The 26390-nt window shown below is 32.2% G+C and overlaps 1 long non-coding RNA gene and 1 pseudogene across 1 annotated transcript; both read right to left on the bottom strand.

Moving 5' to 3' along the window:
• Nucleotides 1-469: 469 nt before the first annotated feature.
• On the bottom strand, nt 470-9258 carry LOC140812827 (beta-amyrin synthase 2-like; annotated as a pseudogene).
• A 2540-nt stretch (nt 9259-11798) lies between these two features.
• LOC140812828 (uncharacterized) lies at nt 11799-17564 on the bottom strand. The gene is made up of 3 exons (XR_012113762.1): nt 17282-17564; nt 11986-12171; nt 11799-11887 (listed from the first exon to the last, which is right to left on the bottom strand). It is a non-coding gene; the product is annotated as an uncharacterized lncRNA (long non-coding RNA).
• Nucleotides 17565-26390: the final 8826 nt, after the last annotated feature.

The raw sequence follows: 26390 nt of genomic DNA, 5'->3' as shown, positions 1-26390 counted from the left end.
GACAGAGCATTGAACATCAAGGGTTTGGCTTCCTCACATTGCTCTATTTTAGGATTTTTTTTTTCCCTTTCTCGTAGGCTTGAGGCAACATAGGTGCAAAGTCGATAATATACTCAGCAAATTTTAAGGCGGCTGTGATATGGGCTTGGGGAAATGGGTTTAGAGTGGGTTCTCACATATTTTGTGTTAGAGAATTTGAATGGATAATTTATATTTTTTATTCAATCTTGACTTTAAAAGTTTCATGGAATTAATTTTTTGTAATAGAGCTTTGGAAGATAGAGTTGGTTTTGACTTGTGCTAGAAGAAGTAACAAGCTGGGTAAAAGATTTGACCAGAGTGGCTACAAATCTAAAAATAGGATTCCGATAGCAGTCTGTCCGTTGATAAAAATTTTAAAGCAATGTTTCGATGACGTAGTATACTCAAGGAATTGCCTATGGAGAAAGAATATGGATTCCACACATCTATATTACAACATGTTTAAATTATTAGACTCAGCGTTACCACAAAAGAATTAATTATCTGAAGTGGGGATGTAGCTACAAATTTATTGAGCGCACGAGATTTCAGTTGGATGTTTTTTCGTACGAGTTTTAACTATGAATTTAACAACTTGTAGATATTTCATCTCATTTATTTCTCATATATATGGTTGATGGCTGGTGATGGAAGGCAGTGGAACGCGATTGCGATACTCAGCAAGACACCATATCGGGTATGTATTTCTGTATAAAGCGTAATGCAGCATGCAGTTTTTCCTAAAGGCTCCTGTGATTTCCTGTTGTGGGAAATCACCATTTTCAAGCTGAGAGTTTATCAGAAGCTTTGCTCCACGGTGGAGGGGTGTCGGGTCTCTTTCACCCTGTTAATTGAAATATACCAACAGATATTTATTTCATACGTTTTTCTATTTTTTGGGTTTATAAAAGGGAGGATAATTAACCTGGCCTGAATGGATGAGACCCATCAAAACCCAAGCGGTTTGCACCAAGTTTGAGCGTTCTAGTGGCATGTACTCCTGTTTTCAGACATATTTCTATAATTAAAATTACGAAAACTTGCAATTTCAATCGTTTATATTTGTTTGTTTGCGGTTTTGATCGAGTGCAATATTTGTTAGCGTTAGTAAAAAAATTACCATATTCGGGCATGAAAGGTAACTTTCTCCCCAGCCACCGTCGTCCCTCTGCGCTTTCAGTAGAAAATCAACACCTTTCCGAACAGCCAAACAATTATTGTAGGTTTTATCGGCAACAGCGAGTCCTCTCAGTGCAAACCAAGTGCCATACGTAAAGCATACACCCCAGCTTCCATACCTTTTGACAAACAAATTGAGGGCAGTATGACTTATAAGTATTTTCCTTGCGAATAAACAAACTACAGAAATACTTTACTACACATTCTTACTTAACGTTTTGAGTCTATAAACATTCAAAATCATCACAAAACTAGTTATTGTCTTTAACTTTATGTTAAAAATAACGGCAAGAACTAAGTACAAGGAATTGAATTTTTTTTTGTAGCCCGTATTAAAATAGTAAGCTATCAGATTTATTTTTTAAATAATTTTGTTCATTGGTATCTTGAATTTTTTATGAATATGAATTTTTTTATTTAAAATCATATAAAAAATTATTAATTTTTTGAAACCGATGAAATTATGAATTTCTTGTTAAAAATTTAATAATTCCGGAATCAAGTAAGCAAATTTATTTTTGAGACATATTTTTTGTTATAGCCCGTAAAATTTAAAAGAAATAAAACAACAATACCTGTAGTTATCTTTAATATTGAAGTTAAAAGCGTTAAGTTAAAATATTAAGAAACCAAAAATGTTTAGTAGTAAAGTACAAAGACTAAAATTGTATTTTTCTCGAGAAAAACATCCGTCATTATTCTCATGATCTGGTTGCCTCCCCTCAAGCTTTATTCATCTTTCAATCGAGATCACTCATCTTCACTGCGTTGGAGCGCACGCCTTACATAAAATATCGGGAGCATCAACTACTCGAGAGCTTATCAAGGATTTTTACCCCCATATAATTCAACCCACATGATTCGATCTAGACCATAGATCTGATACCACTTGTTTAAAATATGGAAGTTGCATATCTTCACAGTGGTACGATATTGTCCACTTTGAGCATAAGCGCTCATGGTTTTCTTTTTGGATTTTATCCAAAAGGCCTCATACCATTGGATATATCATTTCATCTTATTAACTAATGATTTTCCTCTTAATCTTTCAATATGGGAATTTGATTGTATTTTCAAGAAAGAACAATTTTATCAAGATTTGCAGGGAGAGCTGTGTCATGGCAGTCAAAGTTACAAACGTGTGTAGCATTGTCAACCATTGAAGAGGAGTTTATTGCAGCAGCCGAGGAATGCAATGAGCTGTTATGGATGAAAGGGTTTTTTAAGGAATTAAGTTTTGTCCTAGATCAATACAAGTTGTTCTGTGACAGTCAGAGTGCAATTTATCTCGGAAAGAATCCTTGAATGCATCCGAGATCTGAACATATTGATGTTCGTTATCATTGGATACAAGATGTATTGGACAAGAAGTTGTTAAAGCTTGAGAAGATTCACACAATGAAAACAAATATGATATAATGACTAAGACATTGTCGAAATGGAAGTTGGAATACTATTACAGGTTTGATCGAATTCACAAAATGTGCTTGAGGGGAGATTTGCTAAATAATCAAACAATCTTTGAATTCAAATCAAGCAAAATTTGAATTCAAAGAACACCATTTTTTGAATTATAAACACATGTGTTGATTAGTCAAAAATTATTAATAAAGAAGTGATTTTCTTGAGAGGTTTAGAGTGGACGTAATCTAATTTTGGGGTGTACCATTATAAATATTGGTGTCCATCTTATTCATTGTTGATATTATTTATGATGTTTCCCTGCAATGTTATCTCGTTTATTTTTCTGATTTCCCATCACTTTTGATATAATTATAATGGAACAGATGAAAAATGTATACCATGATCCATCAGGCCTTTGAACATTTTCAAGGTATCCGACAGCCTTGGTAATGAAGTTCTCTACTTCATTCTTTCGGTGCGCAGGATGCAACCTTTTGAACAGAACAACGGCTTGCAATGCTGATGAAGTGCACTCAACATAACTATATGTGTAACGCCCCAGATTTGACGACTGTCCTCACTGTATCAAGACGGGTCTTTCCAGCGTGCTTATGTCCTCACTCACACGCACCCTAAGAAACTTCCCAGGAGGTCACCCATCCCAAAATTGCCCCAAGTCAAGCACGCTTAACTTTGGAGTTCTTTATGTGATGAGCTACTGAAAAGAAGATGCACCTTCGTGATATGAGTAGTACCAATCAAATCTTTTAAGCCCTCTTCAACTGTTCAGTCCATTACATTGCCCAGTCTCGGAATCCCTCTCATTCCCGTGTGGGTCGGTTCATTCATGTTCCCTTCACCTAGAAGCCTGCCAGGAGCCGCTCATTGTCCGTGCAACTGATGGCACCGGCGTTCACCCCCCGCCCTCTTCGGCCCCGGGCCTCACATGCCCACCAGCTTCCGCTTGGTTCGTCCCCGAACCACACCGTACTAAGAGAGGTCGGCTCTGATACCACTTGTAACGCCCCAGATTTGACGACTGTCCTCACTGTATCAAGACGGGTCTTTCCAGCGTGCTTATGTCCTCACTCACACGCACCCTGAGAAACTTCCCAGGAGGTCACCCATCCCAAAATTGCCCCAAGTCAAGCACGCTTAACTTTGGAGTTCTTTATGTGATGAGCTACCGAAAAGAAGATGCACCTTCGTGATATGAGTAGTACCAATCAAATCTTTTAAGCCCTCTTCAACTGTTCAGTCCATTACATTGCCCAGTCTCGGAATCCCTCTCATTCCCGTGTGGGTCGGTTCATTCATGTTCCCTTCACCTAGAAGCCTGCCAGGAGCCGCTCATTGTCCGTGCAACTGATGGCACCGGCGTTCACCCCCCGCCCTCTTCGGCCCCGGGCCTCACAATATGTATCAAATATCTCATTAAAATTATATTTTGAAATCAAGCATGAGTTACCCAAAAAATTTAAAAGGGCTCATGGGAGAAAGATGAATCTTACTCATGCTCGATAACAATGTCAGCGAAGAACTCGGAAGGGTTGAGCACCTGTTGAATAGAGGGAAAAAAATTACTGAGGTTTTAGTGCAAGGAATCAATAGAAATGATCATATGCAAACGCATGTTTTTTAAAGATGATATCTTGTTTTACTGAAGAATATAAACCTCCAACCAGTCTGAGGCTCCTGCAGGCTCCCATGCAGGTAAGCCACCGTTTTTGCTCTGCAAAGAAATCAATATGTTCACAGCATTATACAGTCCTTGAGCTTCCATTTGTTCTCCAACAATTTCCGGAGGCATCATAGAGAACAGAAGGCAACACTGAAAAATCAATACCAAGAAAATGTAATATAAATAAGCACTTAGTTTTCCACGAATCTATCTTTTTCTTTATGAACATGGATGTATACCTTCAATGCTTCAGCAGTACAGTCTGATACTTGCCATCCGTGATCTTGATCCGAAAAAGTCCACGCCCCTTTAGAAATATGGCGGTGCATGCTTTTAAAGTCACCCGAAGGATCCTTTTTAAGCTGCAGGTTCAATGTCAGTATCCCATATCAACCAAACCAACAGCTTTTTTTGCAAGGAAAAACTCAACTGGAACTACAAGTACCTGTGATTTTTTTATGTAGTCGTGTCCTTTCTTTAAAGTCTCACCTATTTCGTCATTCAAATTGCTAGCTAACAACGCTTGAATTGCTAAACCAGTATCCCATTCTTGACTTCCGAAACTCTGAAGTTCAAAATCCACATTTTTTTTAAAAGAAGATATCTATCAATTTAAATTTTTGAAATATTAAGTTTGGTGCTTAGAAAATTACTGAAGCACCTGCATTTTCATGCCATCTTCAGCAACCCATATGTAGTCAGGGATTCTAGCAAGATGTTTCTTGAAGTAGTCTCCATTTGGATCCTCAACCCAACAAGCCAACATACACAACACTTTTCAACACATCCGATAGTGATATACCTGCTATTTTCATCTTCAAAATGGATGTGCTTTATAGCAACTTGGAGAGCCTTTTCTCTTAACTTGTTGAAAGGCCAACGAGTCAACAAAGGCTCGACAAACAAGTAACAGCAATCCCATATCAGATCTTGTATTAGTGGGTGAGGATAATACAGATCCTCCTGCATTCAGGTTTTAATTTTACAAGCTCTTTTTAAGCGAAAGAAAGGGCACGCATGTATGCGTGATCAGTTATTTACCTTTGCACACCGATGTCGTATACTTCTCCAGTTGATTTGTTCATAGGGCTGATCATATAGTTCTTCTCTTAACTGTAAAATGAGAGGAGTGATCGGTCCCACAAATCTCTTGCCATATAAATATGACATTGGCATGTATACCATTCGGCAATAGCACCACATTTTTGCTGCATGCGTTTCAGTTTGGAAAAATCATCACATAATGAGTATTAATGAGATATATTTTTGGGAAATTGAATTTTCCATTTTTAATCATGTAAATCATCAATTGCAGTCGTGGTCACCAAAAATTTATCATTGTTTTTCACTTTTAGTTTTTTTCTTCGGAACACTGTTGTGGCGTCGGACATATCAACAATTTCCGGCTCGAAGTCATCATTTTATGTGTTACATTATCACTCGGATTAAAAAGGATTATAAATGAAAACAAGGACCAACTTATTGGTCTAACACTGCAATTTGACGCGTACATGCAAGAATAAAAATAAACAATAGGCATGTTAAATGACCAAAATTGTAATTTTTCATTTATATATGTGTATATAATATATATACACTCTTATTATGGGCATATATGCATGCATATCGATACCTGGATGCATAGGAAGAAAAGAAGGAAGAAGCCAAAACTCAGGAGGCACTGGATTGCTTCCAGACCAATCAAATACTCCTAGTATCTACAAACAAACAAAAAAATTCGAACTTATAAACTTTTTCCCAAGTAGATTCGCAAAGTTATATATAATTTGTAGGTATTTATATTTAACACAGTGTATGTAACATACAGAAAGCCATGTTTTCCCCCAGGAAGGTATAGCTTTAACAGTTCCATGATCGAGTATCCACTTCCTTGCTCTAGAGCATGCGTTGTTTTCACCATCATCTGGCCCTTCTCCGAGTATACGCATACAGATGTAACTGAGTGCAGTGCTGAACATAGTGCTGTGGCCCTCAATGTGTAGACCCCAACCACCATCTTCATTCTGTTGATTGAAATGAATTTAATTATCAAGAAAACGAATTTGTTTGTGTTATTTGAGTTATGGTTTTATTGTTAAGAGGACATTATATTAATTCACACCTGGTGACAGTATATGTAGCGGAGAATTTCTTTGCGATGTTCTAATGGAAAAACGGAGTTGAGATGGCCTGTAATATGAAGGATCATTACCTGCATGCGTATTAACATTAGCCGATGTTCATACAAATTGTGCAAGAAAAATGGATAAGATCAGTGACCAAATACCGACACAGACGATCGACTTACGAGAGGTGGGAGAAAAAACAAGGGACCGGCATTTTCAGCCGGCCAGTGGCCGTCGCTGGCTTGCAACGCGGAGAAGAAATGGACGGCCCTCCGCAGCGTGGCGGTGGTTGTCTCGTAAGTAATTTCTTCGTCATCTCCAACCTTCACTTGAGGAATTTGTTGTTTGAAATTCTTTTCATACAGAAACTGCTCATTAAAAAAATATAATAATTAATGCTTTATTATTAACTATTAACTTCATGAATTAATACTTTTTTTTTCAATTTTTCACTTTCTTGTTATTTTTTCTCACCTCTTCACAATATTATATTAATTTAATCAATTTTCTAAAGACAATATTTTGCAAGCATTCCCTGATTTCCTTTAATGGGGCTGGGACTTTGTTTTTAAGTCATGGAACTCCCCAATAAATTACAGTAATTTGTTTCACATTTATTCAGTCAATATCACATGAACTTATAACTTATATTTGAAAATATATTATTGCATTTTCCTATTTATTTTAAAAAAATGAAGAACTTAAAAACACAAATTAGCCAATACAAAAAGTTAAAGTTGCTTTAAATCCTTACACCTAAACTTAAATTTTTATTCAATTCTTGTCATAAAAATTATGTGTTTGCAATCTCTAATCCCCAACAAAATGTGTTTGTACCGATTTTCATCTAAAAAACATGTAGACTCAGAGAGTTCAAAATAATTTTTTGACACGGGGATCGAAAGCAAATTTTTTTTTTGGTTTTGAGAATTTTTGGTAAATTTACCGATACAAAAATAATGTAAAAATTAAAATATAAATATCTTACATAGTTGATCTCTTTGGCAGGACTGTCTTTATTTACTAAAACAAGTACCCAACATCGTATTATACAAGTGTAATGAATTCTTGATTTTTTCAACTTTTTGTCTACCGGGTACATTTTTTTTTCGATTTTGATATAAGTATGTAAAACTCTAGCAATTTTATTATATACTAAGTATTTTAATTTCCTGATATGTTTTTTTTTTAAAATATAAATTTTATTAATGATGGCATTTGGAATTATATCAACGCATGCAATATATGAATTATAATACCACTGTGCTAAAAAGCGTGAAGTCTGAGAAAAAAGACTTGTTTCAGACAAAAACGTGAAAAAATATCAAGGTCGATCATATGGAACGAATAAAAAAAACATGAAAAATCGGATTTCTTAGAAAAATTTTATTTTTTTCTAAAAAAAATTAATTTAACTTTTAAATTTTATTTTAAATAACTAACATTTAATAATATTAGCTTTTTAAACAAAAAAAAACCCTAAAGACATCGAAATAAAATTTGTTCCAACCCTTCCTTTCTTTGCAATTAAGAGAAGACGCTTGACCCAAGCAATGATCTACAAAATTAGTTTTACTCCCCATAGTTTATGATTTCGAAACTTATGTGATAACTTGAAAATTTATACATTTATTCTTATAATTTATATGTTTATGTGTTATTTAATCTATTGATTTACTTGATATAATTAAAATTATAATGAAAACAAAAAAAAAAAAACAATTTAAACTTGTAATGTCACGCTCCGAGCCTAGGCCTGCGTCTACATGACTGCATAATTAGCCCCTATAGCAACTACTTCGTATTCTTCATCGTTTTACGAAAATGATTAACTCAAATTGCTATAGAAGTCCATTGTAGGCCATTATAAACTCATTTTAAATATTTAATTTTAAGACGTGGGATAAGAGGTATCACAATCACTCCTTCAGAATGCGAGGTCCTAGTCGTGTCCTGACCACTCGATCCACGAGAGCCGAGAATCTAGAGGTGACTCCTACATGTTCAAGATATGACTCTCATCATGTAGCACTTTGCTCCACAGGTTCAAGAGCTGCTCTCATGCACATAACACTTTGCCCCGCATAACACTTATTTCTCGGTGTTCAATGCATTTGACCAGCTGTGATACCATTTTGTCACACCTCGAGCCTGGGCCTGCACCTGTGTGACTGCACAATGGTCTCCTATAACAACTACTTCGTATTCACCCTCGCTTTACGAAAAATGATCAACCAAATTGCTATAGAAATCTATTGTAGCGAATTATAAACTCATCTTAAATATTTATTTTTTAAGATGTTGACAAGAAATATCACATATGAAGCTTTATCGTGACGATTCGTCATATTTCACGTTTTCTAGAACCTTGCTTGCTACTAGTATGCATGAGTTAACAAGAATGGGTTTAAATTTTATTGAACCTGAATCCTCCACAAGATATCACTGCTAGGCTTCACCTGATTCCGGTTGTCCCAAAACTGCCAACGGGCATTCTCCGCTTCTTGACGGAGCTCCTGTGTGCCGTAATTGGTGTCGAACTCCCATGTCTGCCGACCAACATAATTGTTGGTGCTGTAAAGGTAAGGACTGTCAACTCCCTCAGCAATCTTTAGTCTCCACATTTTTTAGGTTTCTGTCCTAACCTGTAACTGAGCCTGTAAGAATAAATTTACTCGATCGTCTGTGTCAGTATTTGGTCACTGATCTTTATAAAAATTTCAAAATGTATGAAATTAATTAACGAGAAAGATCGAAGAGGAGACAGAAACTCAAATGTGAAAGAAAGTAACAAAATAAAATTTTTATGGATTATGTTGCATTGGTTTCAGCTAGGTTTGCAATAAATTGATCTGACAAGAGCATTGGTTGTTCAGTTTATATATGTTATTTTTTGGGGATGTATATAAAGTTGAACGAGAGAGATGGAGACAATTCCACAAGTTAAATGTGCTAAATTTTTGGGACCCTTTCTCGAAATCGACACTTGACAGAGGTGCAAACGAATCAAATCAAACCGAATATTAGTAAAATAAAATAAAATTTAAGGATCAAATTAAGTATATTCGAATTTGAGTTCGTTTCAAAGCTTGAAAATGTTAATTTCTTTTTTTTTTGCTCGAGTTCAGTTCGAAATGTTTGAACTTATTTTAAAACTATTCGAACTATTCCTCGAACATTAAGATTTGATAATGGAGGTTCGAAAGTTTGAAATGCGAAAGCCTCAAAATATATATGTATCTAATAAATAATTACATTAAATTAATAAAATATCATGACTCAAATAGCACGAGAACTATCGAACAAAATAATTTTAACTCGAGTGCCCAAAAAAATTTGAACATATTCGAGTTCGATAACTTCGAGTACAAATCAAATATATTATAAAGTTGAGCATTTACATGACTAAAAAAATCGAGCATATATTTGATCTATCAAATAATAGATCTATCAAATAATACTTTTTAAATATTATTAGAAAATACTCAACACATATATTTATTTATTTTTATTAAATATGAACAATGATAAGCACTAAACTGAATTTTTTTGAAAATATAATATCTTATTTTTTCCCACCGATAATAGTATATACTCTCTTATATGTACCACTTCACAACAAAAAAATCTACTTTAATTTAATTTTATTTTTTGGGTGTCACGCTCCACGCCAAGAGCAAGTGATCTTCGATTAACATCAGTAAAAAATCTACAGTATCGAATATCTACCATCCCAAAAATACAATTCTCTTCGATCTCGACTCCTTCACCTTCTCATTCTATATACTAGTAAAAGATACACACGCGTTGCATGTGTTACTATTATTTTTAGTTTACTCAATAATATTAAACAATTGATCATACAAAATTATTTCAATTTAAAAAAAATTGTTCGATTTAAAAGGGAAGTTTTGTTTAGATTTTTTCGATGTAAAATATGAAGTGACTTGAGAAGATTTTAATAGGGTAAGAATGATAATTATGAAATTAAATATTTTGGTGTCTTCCAAGATAACTACTCTAAGGGTCTCACACTTAATAATATAGTATAGATAATAGTATATTATGACATAAAATAAAATAATTTTGGAATAACTGTAATCAAAAATTTAGTAATCGATCAATAATAAAATAAATCATTCTCAAGTGCATTGAAATAACTATGTTTATCATTGCTAAATCGATATCAGTCCTCTATTTGTTGCTATTCTAAAGGGTATGGTTTCAGCAACATCAGTATTCAGTAGTGTTCAAAATATGTATATTTACTATTCGGTTAATAATTGCTAAGTGCACAAAAATCAGTCATAATTATACTTCGGATTGATTGAGCCGACGGACTGAACTCAAACTAACAATTCTAGTGCGCTTAAATTTTTTGTATGTCATAATTCTTAAAAAAAATCCTCATACTAAATTTGTGCATGATTCAAAACTAGAGGAACAAAATTTTTGCAGTGATTAATGTATTATTATGCATACAATGTAGCCCTACACATGCTGTCACGATTATTAAGGTAATATATATGGCAGCTGATGCTATTTCATATCTGATTGGTTATTTATTATATTCTTCATTTTAATTTGTTAATTATTCAATGTATTATATCAGAATTATTCTGTTGTATGTAACAAAAATTAAAAAATAATAAGCTTTTTACTTTGAATTTTTTTTTGAAAAAAGGAAAAAATTGTCACCGAAGTAATTAAAATTTATTGGAAGTATGATATGTGATTGGAGAATTTGGAGTGGGTTCAACTTTTTTATTGGTGGTGACCGCCGTGTATTAAATGAGTGTCTATTTTTTTACAGTACCCGAGAAATGCAAATGTTGGAGCTATTTTAATTCAAACATAACAAACTTTTCTAAAGTTGCATTTTCTTGTTCCACCCAAATATTAAAGACACTATGATTACTTTTATATAAAAAAGGTACTTTCAATTCATATAAAAAGAAAATATGACTATAAGAATTAATAAATAAATTCAAAAATTTACACCTATACCAAGTTTATATTACATATAGAAGTATATGTAATATTTAAGTATAGTTGGAAGCTTTCGTAATTATCGAGATGAGTGATCTTCTTGGAAACTTTCGTAATATATTTGCTTTTATTTGCCATTATAGACAAAATTGGATATTTACTTTTTTTTGACCATCATCGCAATATATCGAAAGTTTCCTCATCTGCATCAGTAAAATGAAAAGTACTAGAAAAATAATTCTCGATTTCCCGACTGGAACTTGAGGATCTTTGTGGGCATTTTGTCAGTTTCTTAATAAAATTTGTGATTTAGTAAGTATAGAAGTGATATTACTAGTGATAGTGGATTTTCTTCATGGTGACAATATATGTAACAGGAGACTGTACTAATTCACACATGGTGACAATATATGTAACAGAGAATTTCTTTTCGATGTTCTAATGGAAAAACGGTGTTGAGGTGGCCTGTAATATAAAGGATCATGACCTGCATGCATATGAACATTTCACCATTTGTTTATACAAGTTTCGCAAGAAATATGGCTTTGATTGGTGACCAAATTAATATTGTTACAGACGACTTACTAGAGGTGGAAGAAAGAACAAGGGGCCGGCATTTTCAGCTGGCCAGTGGCCATCGCCGGCTTGCCACGCTGAGAAGAAGTGAACGGCTCTACGCAGCGTGGCAGTGGTCGTCTCGTAAGTTATGTCTTCATCATCCCAAACCTTCACTTGTGGAATTTGTTGTTTGAAATTCTTTTCGTGCAGGAACTGATCATTTAAAATTGATTATTAATAATATTATCATAACAACAGACACTAATATTTATTTTTGAATATTTTATATCACTCATAACATTAAGAATTATAATAAATTTAAAAGTAGAAAATTTTTATCATATTCTAATCAATTATTAAAAAATCTAATAAAAAATTGTTTCTAAAATTTTTATATTTTATTATAATATCTAGATCTTAAGCATAACAATTAACACCATAAAAGGTAATATATATAGTTATTATTATTGCTGATTAAATTAGATATGACCAATTTGTGGAATTGTTGGCCAAACACATTGACCACTGCCACAGCTGAGGAAAAAATAACAAAAGCCAAACAGGCTACGGCTCTAATTGACCATATTTAATTTAATAGTTAATTAACTTGTAACATCCCGTACTTTTGCTACTAAAATTTACGGAAGAATTAAAAAATTTTTTAAATAAAAACATAGGCATTCAAAATTCGATAAAATCAACAGTACGTCTCAACAAAGATCTAAAAATAGAGTTTGACAAAAGTGTTTGAACTTTTCATAAAGACTTAAAAACATGGCGGTCCTCGGGTTTAGCCTCCCACTCAGTCCAAGCCTGCTCCTTGGTCCCCACCTCATGTCTCCTCATAAATATCCTCACCCGCATCGATCAAGTCTAGTGAGTTTAAAGACTCAACAGGTATAAACTGGAAGTAACAAGTATTACATAGTAAAATCACATGCAACTTAAAAAGGACATACATACCTAAACTTGAACTTGCGTATAAAAATTTGAACATACATACATACTTAGACGCAGAGACGGATTTACGCTAGGGCTGTACTGGGCTGTAGCCCAGCCCATTTTTTTTATTTAGCGACGGTTTTAACGACGGTTTTTTGATAACCGTCGCTACTTTTGCGACGGTTTTAGTAAACCCGTCGCCGATGGGATCGGCGATAGTTTTATCAAAAACCGTCGCACATATTAGCGACGGTTATTGCTAAAACCGTCGCTAAATTATTAAAAAATTCTTCGATATTTTTGATGCAACAATAGATTTCATTTTAATGGAGTTAAATACTCGGTTCAATGAGTTAATCGGTGAAACTTCTTTATCTTAGTATAGCTTTAGATCCTAAAAATTCATTTGACTCATTTAACAGTGATGATATTTGCAAGCTTGCGAAGAAGTTTTATCCTGGAGATTTCACAGATCAAGAAATTGTTGTTTTGAAGTATGCATTGATACATTTATAAACTCGATGTGATGCAGAATTTAAAGGTTTCTACACTTGTTGAGTTGTGTCAGCAATTGACCGAGAGTGGACGGTCAAGTGTTTATGTTATGTTGACTAGATTGATTCATCTTGTTTTGACATTGTCTGTGTCTACTGCCACTATTGAACGGGCTTTTTCAGCAATGAAGCATGTGAAGACGGCACTTCGCAATAAAATGGAGGTTGACTTTCTTGCCGATTGTTTGACACTCTATATTGAACGAGATTTAGCTAAACATATTGATGTAAATTCTATTATTGATGAATTTTATGTTTTAAAATCCCGTAAGGCACAACTTCGTTGAACGATATAATGTATTTTTTTTAATAATATATAATTTATCATATTGAGTTCAAGCCCACCCCAACTCTTATTCCTGGATCCGTCCCTGCTTAGACGTGTCATCAACATAAACTTTTCTTAACATACTTGCATACTTGAACATACATGACTTCATCATTTTGCGTAGAGAATGTTTCAAAGCAAGTGACCCATAATATATTTCGCCTGATCAGACTAAACCACAGTAGTGGGCTCTGACAGAGACGTATCCACTTCCACATACATGAGATCTCCGTTCATAATTTAACGGGCGGATCGGTCCCCGTTCATAATTTAACGCTTTCCAATCCTGATCTAAACTCGTTCATAATTTAACGGGGTGGAGAGGTCCTCGGCCGCGTTCACCGACTTCCAAATCCATTCATAATTTGGTCACAAGACATTTAGCATACCTCAAAAACTTGAAATATTTTCTTTTGCACATCAACATACTTACTTGGCGTTGAGGGATTCAGTGGACTTCGATTGGGTTGTTGCTGCACATACTAATATGAATTCAAATGCTTAACTTGCATAACTTAGACGTAAATATAAAGCCTACTTACAAGCACATTCAATTCTTTAGGACGTTCTATATTCACATGACTCGAACTTGTAAGTCATTGAACTAAACCATGACGTCAAACCTCAAAGTATAACATAAAATATTTCCCCAAATAACAAGCACACAGACCCGTGCCCAGGTCCGGCTCCGGGTCCGTGTCCGTGTCCGTGTGTTGAAATGTGTCGAAAAGAAAAGGGAGGCACGGGCCCCGTCCCCAGATCCGTGTAAGGGTCCGTGTATGTGCGCAAATGGATTACTCGGGAAAAAAAGGGCACGGGCCCCGTGCTAGGGTCCATCTAAGGGTCTGTGTATGTGCGCAAATTTGACACTTTGGAGAAAACAAAGGCACGGACCCCGTGCCAAGGTCCGTGTTTGGGTCCGTGTACCTGCGCTAATCGGAAACCAACGAGAATTCAATACACGAGGTGCTTATAATTCTAGACTCGATTGTACGGACCATGAACCGACACCCCGAGACCCATCTTAGCATGCCATAACATCAATCCAAATTCGTACCACACCCAAAGCAACGATGTTCACCCTACGACACATACAATTCAAAAACGTGGCAATTGATACTGAAATGTTTCCTACGACTTCTAATGTACTCAAGTGCCTATCGACACTAAACGACAAATCAAATAACAACCCCACATCATACTAAGCATACCTAAACGCAGCAACGATCATCCGTCTATTCCCAACGAAGCCTGCAACAATAAAACTTCAAAGACACGTCAATACATAATTTTCTGAAAAACGCAGTTTGAGCAGTACCACGAAAAACGTCATAACTCACTCAATTTTTATCCAAATATTTCGAATTTAATGTCAAATTGAAGATATCGAAAAGTTCTACAATTTTCATGTTAAAAGTTTTCTTAGAATCACGACCAAAAAGTCGCAGTATTTAAAAAGACAGTAAAAACGAGTTTTCAGATCTAAAATTATTTCTAAACTGATCCAAATCATTTTCCGCTCAAACGACGAACGACACACGTGAATTTTTTTATGCATAAACATAACACAACGCATAATATGACAAGATCGATGCAGAAATAATAGATTATACGTGCCTTTTGATGATAAAATTTACCGAAACGGCGATACCGATACGGGAACGGAGCGAGGCTTGATCCGGGACGAACGTGGCGCTAAATTCTTGAAATAAACTCAACGAAATATTGCTGGAAATTATACAGATGGGTGGGCGGCTGCACTAGGGAAGGAGACCCTAGGTTTTCTATCCTCTCAAAATTTCAAAATCTGAAAATAGAGTGTGTGTGTGTGTAGAAACCTGTGTGAGTGTGTATCTCGGTGTGTGTGTGTGTGATTAGCTAATTTAGGGGATTAAAATATTGCTTAATTAAATAATTAGTCACCCAATAAAATGTAATCAAACACTAACTTAACAATTCCACTAATTGAAGTAGAATACGCACTAAATTTACAAAATTTACTAATTAGCACAATAAAATACCAAAAATGCTAACTTTTAAAGTTTTAAACTCTTAAATTACTAGATAAATAAATTAGACGTTAAAATACTAACAACCTAATAAATTATTTAAAATACCCCAACCTCAACTCAAAAATAAAATAGCACGTTAAAATTGCCAAAATCGTCACCTGTCTTTTCCTCGATCCCTCTTCGAATAATCACTTGAAACATGACACTTGAAAAACATTTTAACGTGCATCACATAAACATTGAAATGATGCAATTTATACAAATCATGCATCACTAAATCATTTTAAACTTTAATACAATATTTAACAATTAATTAATGGATGTGTTATACGTGTACTGAATTTGAGCTCTACATAACTTGTCTTTATTTTCGAATCTAGTTTCATTCCAGTGATGGCTTGTAGACAGAAAATTTCATTTTGGTGGGTAAAATTTATTTTAAGATACATACTTGAACATATAAAAAAACAGTATATCTTTTGTGTGACGGTCTCGTGGATTTATATATGTGAATTGGGTCGATCTTTTTCATGCCTACAATGAAAAGTAATATTTTTTACATAAAAATTAATATTTTTATGGGTCGGGTTATATTAGAGACGCGTCTCACAAAATTATTATTTGAGACGGTCTGATATGAGCTTTTACGAAGAAAAAAAAGTGCTACAATTAATATATTAATTTTAAGGATGAAAATAAAAAAATATATACGATAAATATATATTAAAAGTCTACTTCAATCACAAATTACAATTTTCAAAACATCATATTTGTCAATGAGAAATGAGAAATAACTATATAAGTTTGGTTAGAAAATTATTTTCCATTTTCTTATAAAGCGGCCTTTAATTAATTTGAGAATTCCATCTGAAATTTATGTCAGCTACATCTCGCGATACTTACATATACTCCTATTTTTCATAATAAAAGTAAAAATAATAAATGATAACGGAGATTGATACTCAAAATTGGAATCGGGAATTTTTTATTAATACATGGACTGGGATTACTATAAGTTAATGAAAAACTCCTGCTCATGCTTTAAATGCTCTGTTTTCACTCGGAGCTTGAATATTCGAAAACATATTATTAATTTATTATACTGACACTCTAATTCTTGGTTAAAAACACAACCGATTTTTTTTAAAAAAAATAAACATAATGTGAAAATTAAAATATGAGTATCTCACGCAATTTATCGATACTTTATATTTAGGGGCATGCCTACATTTGTTTATTATAAAAACACGGTCTCACAGGTCAATTTTACAAGATAGATTTCAACTTAATCCAATTTATCAAAAAATATTTTTCCTTATGTTAAAAGTGTTATAATTTACTTGAGCATGAATTGAGTTAATTCATCTCATAAAAAAATTCTGTGACATGTTCTTGATTTATTTGATGTGAATATGACTTTCTTTATTTAGTGAAATATCCTCTAGTTTTTTGCTAAAAAAATATCCTCTAGTTTTTTTTTATTGAACCTGAATCCTCCACAAGAGATCACTGCTAGGCTTGACCTGGCTCCGATCCGGTTGTCCCAAAACTGCCGACGCGCATTCTCCGCTTCTTGACGGAGCTCCGGTGTGCCGTAATTCGGGTCGAACTCCCATGTCTGCCGACCCACATAATTGTTGGTGCTGTAAAGGTAAGGACTGTCAGCTCCTTCAGCAATCTTTAGTCTCCACATTTTTTAGGGTTTTTTCTGAACCTGCAATATTAAATGTGATTGATCTTGTCATGTTGCATGGAAGAAAATAAAATGGTGGTGGCCTGATTTATTTTGTTTACATGATCGTTAATACATGGTCGAGCAAGTTTCATGCATGCCTCGGATCGATGATCCATTTCCAAATATGTTACTGAATATGTCATGTAATAAAATACGTCGTGACCAGATAAAAAAATTATTCCAGCTTTTTTTCTGAGGAAAACCTAAGCATCGAATTAAATGCGATTTTCGATTGCAAACTATGAAGCATGTTGAACAATTAGCGATCAATGATCATACCTGCCCAGAATTTCGTTGATTTAGTTCCGAACGAAGGAAGAATTGGTTTGATATTGTGGAGTTTTGGAAGGTAAAGACATTGAGTGCTTTTACTCCTGAAAAGCTTAATTTAATTTGCGGGTTTGGCAGTGCCCAAAAAATGAGGTTAAAATAATAATGTTCAAGTCAATATTGGAGAGCACTGAGAAAAGGTGCTTTGAAAGGTCAAGTTATCTCAATAAATTTTATATAATCACCAATTTATAAGTATCGTATCATTATAAATTAAATAATATATATTTTTTTATATAAATATTATCAAATAAAAAATAAAAATATGCATATTTAATGTATATATTAGACTTTCTTTTTAGTCCACTTAAATACCACGTAAGAAGAGAAACGATTAAAAGTAACTATTTGGTTTTTTTTTTTTAAGAAAAATATTTTATAAGATTCAAAATTGAAGATTTTTAAGATGAGTGATAATCCAGGATCAAGAATTTGATAATGCTTGTCGGTCGATCAAGGGAGATTCCACCCAATGTTAAAAAAAAAAAAAACACACACAGACACATATCACAAAACTTTTAGGTAAAAACTTGTATGAGACGGTCTCACGAGTCGTATTTGTGAGACGGATCTCTTATTTGGGTCACTCATGAAAAAGTATTACTTTTTATGCTAAGAATATTACTTTTTATTGTGAATATGGGTAGGGTTGATCCGTCTCACAGATTATGATTCGTGAGACGGTCTCACATGAGATCCACTCAAATTAAACTTTTATGAGACAGTCTCACGAGTTAATTTTCTGATACGGATCTCCTATTTAGGTCATCCTTGAAAAATTATAACTTTTTATACCAAAACTATTACTCATTATTGTAAATATAGACATGGTCGATTCGTCTCACGGATAAAGATCCGTGAGACTATCTCATAAGAGATTTACGAACTAACCAATATATAGTAGATTAATTTTGTCCATAGTAAGATCGATTCCTGGAACAAAATCTACTCCCTGCCATGAATTTAATAAAATTACATACAACGTACGTTTTAATCACATAATTGTTCTCAAAAGAATAAAAATTGGACAAATCTTTAACAATTTGTTCAAAGCCACAAGAAAATGACAAAAGTTTACTTATACCTTTTCTTAAGGAAATGTGTATATATATATTGTGGTTAGTGAAATGTTTATTGATAGTTTAGCTCATTGCGTGAGATGGAAAACAGATCTTCTATGATATTTCTTAGCAACATTTCATGTCGATGCATCAACAATTGATTATCATGTGTTAGGTTTTTATCGGTGCGACAGTTTTTTTAGTATGTTGAATTAGAAAAACAGTTGCAATTTTATACACATGACAATCAGTGATTAATGTAACGGATATTAATGTTGCAGAGATTTTTCTCTAATTAATTGCATTGCACAATCCATCTTAGAATGGGTTTTCATTTCTCAGGTCTTTACCAAAACTTCGTACGAGTGAATGCACCATAAAACATATTGGACTAGGCGTTTGTCACATTGTGGTATTTCATCAAATTTCGTACTTACTTAAAAAACCTTTTAATCATTTAAATTTTTTCTTGACTTTTTTTTTTCCTTTTTGTTTTATTGGGAAATACTTTCAATTTGATAGCATTAAGCTAATCATAAACAAGCCACCTATATAGAAAAAATTATAACATCTAAGGCTATTATATCATTTTAGACTATTCAAGGCTACATGCTATTTTTTGTATTTTATAAATTATAAAAAAAAAAAGAGTATCAATTAGTTGCCCCAAAAAGAATTCAAAAAGAATTATGTGACACACTCAACGAAGTATCTGAGTTGATGGAGTATGTGAGTGCTTGATCAATAGTCAGAAATTTGATCATCTCTATCAATACTTTCTCAGATGAGCTTGTCATATAAAGCTTGTCCAGTGTAATTTATTGGACTAATGTGGTATGCATGTCATTACATTAGCCCGATGTTTACCCAATAAATATAAAAAAAAAACAATGGTTGTGAGTACAACGTCATAAAAAAATACTATTATGTGCTGATATCAACATGTAAAAATGCATCATTAAATTAGGAGTGGAAATGTTTACATGCAGTGGTCACCAAATATATAATTTGAAGTTGCATGATAGCGGTCAGTAATCATGTTCCCTGTATCCACATATGGTGGATGTATTAATTAGTGTTTCGTATATAGCAATATTCTAAAAAGCCCGTTTAAATGTACTTAAGTTTGAAGCTCGACAAAAACGTCTCGATTCGAAAAAAAGCAGTTAAACTGTAGTTTGACCGAATTAAGCGTAATTAAGATATTTAATTAAGTGTGCTTATGCACAATTAACCGCATCTATTTATTTTTAATTTTTTTTATTTTGAAAGTATGCCTTTTTATTTTAAAATAATAAATTAGGTTTATAATTTAGATGTTTATTTTTAAATTTTAATTATGATTAAGCATGTTTGATAATGATTTGACAAATATTTAGAATTTTTTAATGTGGTCTAGTTGCAAAAACAAATAAAGATTATAAGTTTGAAATTTTTATGCTTTTATAAATATGAGAATTAATGCATCTGACTTAAATTATCATATTTATGTATTATTTTATTTATTTATTGGTTTGAGATAATTACAATTACATAAAGATAAAACACGTTTTTTCACGCTTAAGCATATGCTAATCTCGCTTAAATTTGAAAAGCTTGGAGCTTGATATCCGCGCTTCGGGGTGCTTCACGCTTTTTAGAATCTTGGTATATATAATATCTTTTACTTTTATTTTTTGTAAAATATATGTAGAATATATTAAAATCAAAAAGTTTAGAGATGCTAAATATTTTGAAAACTAATTAGAATAATTATCTAAGTAGGTCAATTAATTTTTGTTATTTTTAATATTTATATTATAATGTTTTATAAAAAAAATTTAAAAAAAATTTAAATTTCATATGAGATAAGTTTTTCTGATCCTACTTTAACCATGGGTCGTACGTTTATTCTACAGCATTTCATGTATTGTAAAGTCTTTTTTTACTTCCAAAATTACCCTACATGATCACATTGATCATGATGTATATAATTTTGTTCTTCAATTTAAATCTTTCGAATTTTTTTTTTGTTTTATTTAATTAGTATTATTTGTTTTTAGTTTTATTTCATGTTATAAAATGTTGTTAAATATTCATATTTAATAATTATAAAAAAATTATCTTATTAAATCTCATTTCATATTTAATTTTGTAAATATGATAACTAAACTTGAGAAATAAAATATGTGCAGCACATAATATTTGTCATACCCCGAACTTGAGATGCAACATCGGCATTTTTTTCAAATAAAAATCGAAATAACAACTCTCTCGTAGTACAAAAATTCAACTAAAACATGTATATTATTTCATAAAGAAATTTGTTCTTACATTCAAAATATAGAGCATAAGCTAAATATATCAGCGTACTACGTAAGCTAAAGTTTATTAACATAACGACGTACAGTGGAAATCAAATAGCAATAACCATTCTAAATTTCTTCTTTCACCAATCCCAAAACTATGTATGTTCTTATTCTTCGAATTCATTTTCATTCTTATCTGGAAAGAGAAGTATGAGATGATCATTTGGTTAAACACTCAATTAGTGAAAGCCAATCGAACACAACAAATACATACATGTATACAAATGATTTTTGAAAAGAGCATCATAACATGGCAAAAACAGACCTTATCACGATAAACAAAACATTGATGTATATAATTAAGATTTCATCTTATCTTTATTGGTTTACTAAATCAGACCCATATATTTTACTCTTTTAATAGATGAGATCATGTAATGATTAATTATGATTTACTACATCATGCAGGGACGGATCCAGGAATAAGAATTGGGGGGCTTGAACTCAATATGATAAGTTATATATTATTAAAAAAAATTACATTAGATGAATTAACATCATTCAGGAAAAGAAAACAATAGAAATAATATGTCTTATTTGTTGAAGGCGAATACTCCAACCAATAAAATTTCTGAAACCATTTTTCTGAAAACGACGATTCTGGCTTCCAAATATTGTACCTGGATACTCCAACATATCTGGTTGATAAGGCCCCATATTTAGATATGAACGTCTTAAGTACATCTCGTACATTAACATGATATTCACATATCTGTTTTCATTTTTCCGGATCTCGTTCAATAAAGCAGACGAAGACTGATGATCGTCTCTAGGAGAGGAACATGAAGGAATTTGGATATTGGGAAATAGAAGACTTTAACTGGATTGATGTTGCATTGTAAGGACCGTAGGAATTGAAGTATCTTCACTAGCTTGACGATCTCTCTTCTTAAAGAAAGAGGATATCAATGTTTTTCCTTTCTTTGCAGCAGATTGATGTTCCATTTTGAAATAGTTCAAGTTATAATCCTAAACAAGAATAAAATAATTATTAAACAAATAAACAAGTAATAGTAAATCAACAACTCAACAACAAATAATCAAGAAACCACAAATCACGCACAGAGAAGCTATAAAAAACAAAATAAAAAATGTATAGCCGATTCTTACCTAGATTGTTGCCTTGCCGATGAGCAATTCGATTTCTTCGGGAGTCCGCAATTCTATTCTGTCGCTAAAGGGCTTGGGACTTGGGAGACAAATTTTGTAGAATTGAAGTGGGGCGGATCAGAGGATATGAGATGAATTTGGTCTCATCCTTGTAAATGGACGAGACTTGATTGGACTAAGACATTGATGTACGACTGTTTTTGAAATAACCGTCGCTATTAGCGACGGTTTGTCAAAAAAACCGTCGCTAATAGCGACTGTTTGAATTAAAACCGTCGCCGATCCAACATCGGCGAGGGTTATACTAAAACCGTCGCTAATATTAGCGACGATTTTTGAAAAACCGTCGCTAAAGTAAATCCGTCTCTGACATCAGGACCATGTAAAGGTTATTATAACCTACCGTATCAGAGTCAAATCTTTTTATGTTTCAGAATTCTTATACCATATCAAATTGGAATCATGAAAATGCTTGAAATCATAATTTTTCATTTCAAACACCGTACATACAAAATGAGACATAATTTAAGTAATAATAATTACACGGTAATTTTTTTAAAAAACATTAATCTTATAGCAATCTAATTTGAAAACAAGTTTCTTTGGCTGCTGGGTAAAAGAAATGAATTTTATACGAGTAGGAATAAGAATGTGATTTAATGGATACGAAACGTGAAAACAGGACATGGAATTAAATTGTTAGCACTTTGGAGAGTGACGTTGGCTTTATAGATTAATTGGTGCATATAGACTAATTAATAGTCTATCAATAATTATATTTAATATATAATAAAATATTATATACTTTTTAAATTATAAAATATATTGTAAAAATATTTCTTATTTTTATAAAGCGTGAATGAACATTCAGACACAACAAAATTAAACTCTCAATTTTGTTTAGTTAATAAAAAAAAAAATTGGCATAAATATGTTTTATTTATTATATCAGATTTTTGTGACGATTATCAAAATATTAATATTTTATATTACACGTAGTTTTTTTTAGATCCTCCCCATATTACAAGTCGTGGAAACTATTTGTTTTTGGGAATATGGAGTTATTTACGAAGGCCAAAATTAACACAGGCTCGTAATATTGGTAAGGACCAAGTCGAAAGTGCCCGATTGGTTTAATTGGCTTGGGTCTAACCCGAGCAATAAAAAGTGTGGTAACGTTGGGTTTGGACGTTTGGTTTTTTTTTTTATAAACAATTTTATTTTATTTTCAATAAAGATCACCACTGTCATATTTTAATTTTTTTAAGGTAAAAACTTGTGTGTGACAGTCTCACAGGTCTTATTTTTTGAGAAATATCTCTTATTTGGGTCATCAATGAAAAAATATTACTTTTATGCTAAGAGTATTACTTTTATGAATATAGGTAGGGTTGACCCGTCTCACAAATAAAGATTCGTGAGACCGTCTCACAAAAGACCTACTCTTTTTTTAAAGACTGATTTTCATATCTTCCAACAAATATATTATCTTTTATATTTTAATTTTCTACTTTCCTACAATATGCCTAATATTACATTTTAAAAAAAAAAAAATTCACCGAGATGGCAAGTTTTTATTATATAAAAATAATAAAAGATCGACAGGTAAATATGTCAAGGCTTCTTTTAGAAAACTCATTTCCTCAAAAGAAAACCTACTGAAACTCCATGAACAAAACCTTTAAGTAATGGACACTGTTTTGAGACAAAGCACATTAAAGTATGACAAATGAAAACGCAAATCTTGGTTTTAAAAAATAATGGTTCATATGTATGTTGGATGTGACACAAGTTTGTTTTAGCTATAGCATAATTAATTTAACTTCAACTTATTATGGTTTTATATAAGATTGATACCTGTGATTTTTAGGCAAATCTTATAAACTGATTCAATATTTTCGTTTATAGTAGCGAAATAGTTGTACACGCGTTGTATGCTTGTGTAATTGGTTTTTTGGACAATTATATGGAGTTGAATCAAATTTTAAATATATTAAGAAATATTTATACTAAAAAAGAAAAAAATAACAATTTCTATCCAATATTTTTTTTACTTATTATTTGTAATATTGATCATCTATGTTTTTGAAATTGAGTATTAGTTCTGTATATTTTGATTTTGGGCAATTTAGTCTTTTTCTTTGTCTGGAACACTAATGTGACACAACATATACGATCACCACAGCGGCGTCAGGACAACGCTGCATCAACATTACACCAAAGAAAGAACCAAATTTTAAAATATATAATAATAATAAAGAATACGAACTATACTGAAATTTGATAACAAAAAAATCAAAATCACAAAGAGACCATTATAAATAATCAAAATTACAAATTTTTATATAGTAAAAATATTTGTAATTATTTTTTGGATAATATGTCTTCTTTAAAATATTGATCCAATTTCAATGGTTAACGTGTTATTTTTATATAAATAGTTGTTCAACTGTCTAAATATATATGTAATTTGTTTGTGAGACATGATGTTATGGTTATTTGAAAGTTAATTTTATTATTAGTATAGGAATAGTACCGTCATTTGACAAATGAGTAGGTCTCTTGTGAGACAGTTTCATGAATCTTTATCTGTGAGACGGGTCAACCATATACAGATATATATTCACAATAAAAAGTAATACTCTTAACATAAAAGTAATACATTTTCTTGAATGATCCAAATAAAAATCCGTCTCACAAAATACGACCCGTGAGACCGTCTCACACAAGTTTTTGCCTTGAAAAATAATCATAGTAAGATATCATTACGGTTACATGAGGGGCAAAATCTTTATAATATAGTATTCACAAAAAAATTGTGAGATAGTCTCATAAGTCAATTTTGTGAGACGAGTCTTCTATTTGAGTCACCAATGAAAAAAAAATATTTTTTATTGTAAATATGAACAAAAGTGACATGTCTGACGAATAAAGATCAGTGAGACCTGTCTCACAAAAGACATACGAGACATACTCGTACTAAAAATTTTATGTGAAATAAGAGTTCATATTTATACGGCGGCAATGTTCGAATCTCATAACTTGAACTACCAACTACCAAAATATGAAATTAAACACGTTATAATGTCAAAATAAATATGTAATAATAATAATAATAATAATAATAATAATAATAATGAATTAGAGAGATAGAAATAAACAGGTGGGCGAGAAGTCATAGATGAAAACAATCTTGTAGGATAGTTTCTGGTTGGTTCCAGCAAGAAAGAAACTACTTAAATTAATTTGTCCTTTTTCATGGAAATTCCTTGTTTGCAATTTAGGGTTTGGTTTATTCATCAATATCCAGTCAATATTTTGAAATTCGGGCACTGTTCAGATATTGGGTGGTGCAGAATGAACTATCCTCGAGGCATCATTTTCATTTAAAATATGAATGTGTCATCCATAATTCATATAACTCCAAATCTAAGTTTTAAATTAGTAGGTGGCTTGATGGCTTCGTATCACCAAATCTATAGGTTTTTATGAATTTTGACCCTTATATATAAATTATAGTTAAACATATTTTACTAACTTTCTCCTAACATTTTGATTTCAAAAACTAACAACTTTCGTTTTTAAAATTGAAAAAAAAACAACATTCTCCATTTTTCTTTAAATATTATATAACCAATAACATAGAAATGCTTGAAATCATACTTTTCATTTTAAATAATAATATACATATATATATATATATATATATATATATATATATATATATATATAGTTTTTAATGCTATATCAATTTGAGTACTATGTGCGGAAATAGCATATTAGACCTATTTGGACAGATTAACAATATAATTGTGGCTTTTAGTAATATTGAAACACATGCAATATGCCTGATTGAATATGAACGATTTCATATTAGTCTATGAGCAGGTGAAACGAAACTCTCCAACTAGCTAGTTAATTATACAATATAAAATTAAATTTGTAATTTTCAGATTTAAAACACATTAACGTTAAAAAATGAATAACAAAAATGTTAAGATTACGAATTGAG

The sequence above is a fragment of the Primulina eburnea genome, chromosome 14 (assembly GCF_022965805.1).
Source record: "Primulina eburnea isolate SZY01 chromosome 14, ASM2296580v1, whole genome shotgun sequence".
In the NCBI taxonomy this organism is placed as follows: domain Eukaryota; kingdom Viridiplantae; phylum Streptophyta; class Magnoliopsida; order Lamiales; family Gesneriaceae; genus Primulina; species Primulina eburnea.
This window is presented reverse-complemented; position numbering and strand designations above follow the sequence as displayed.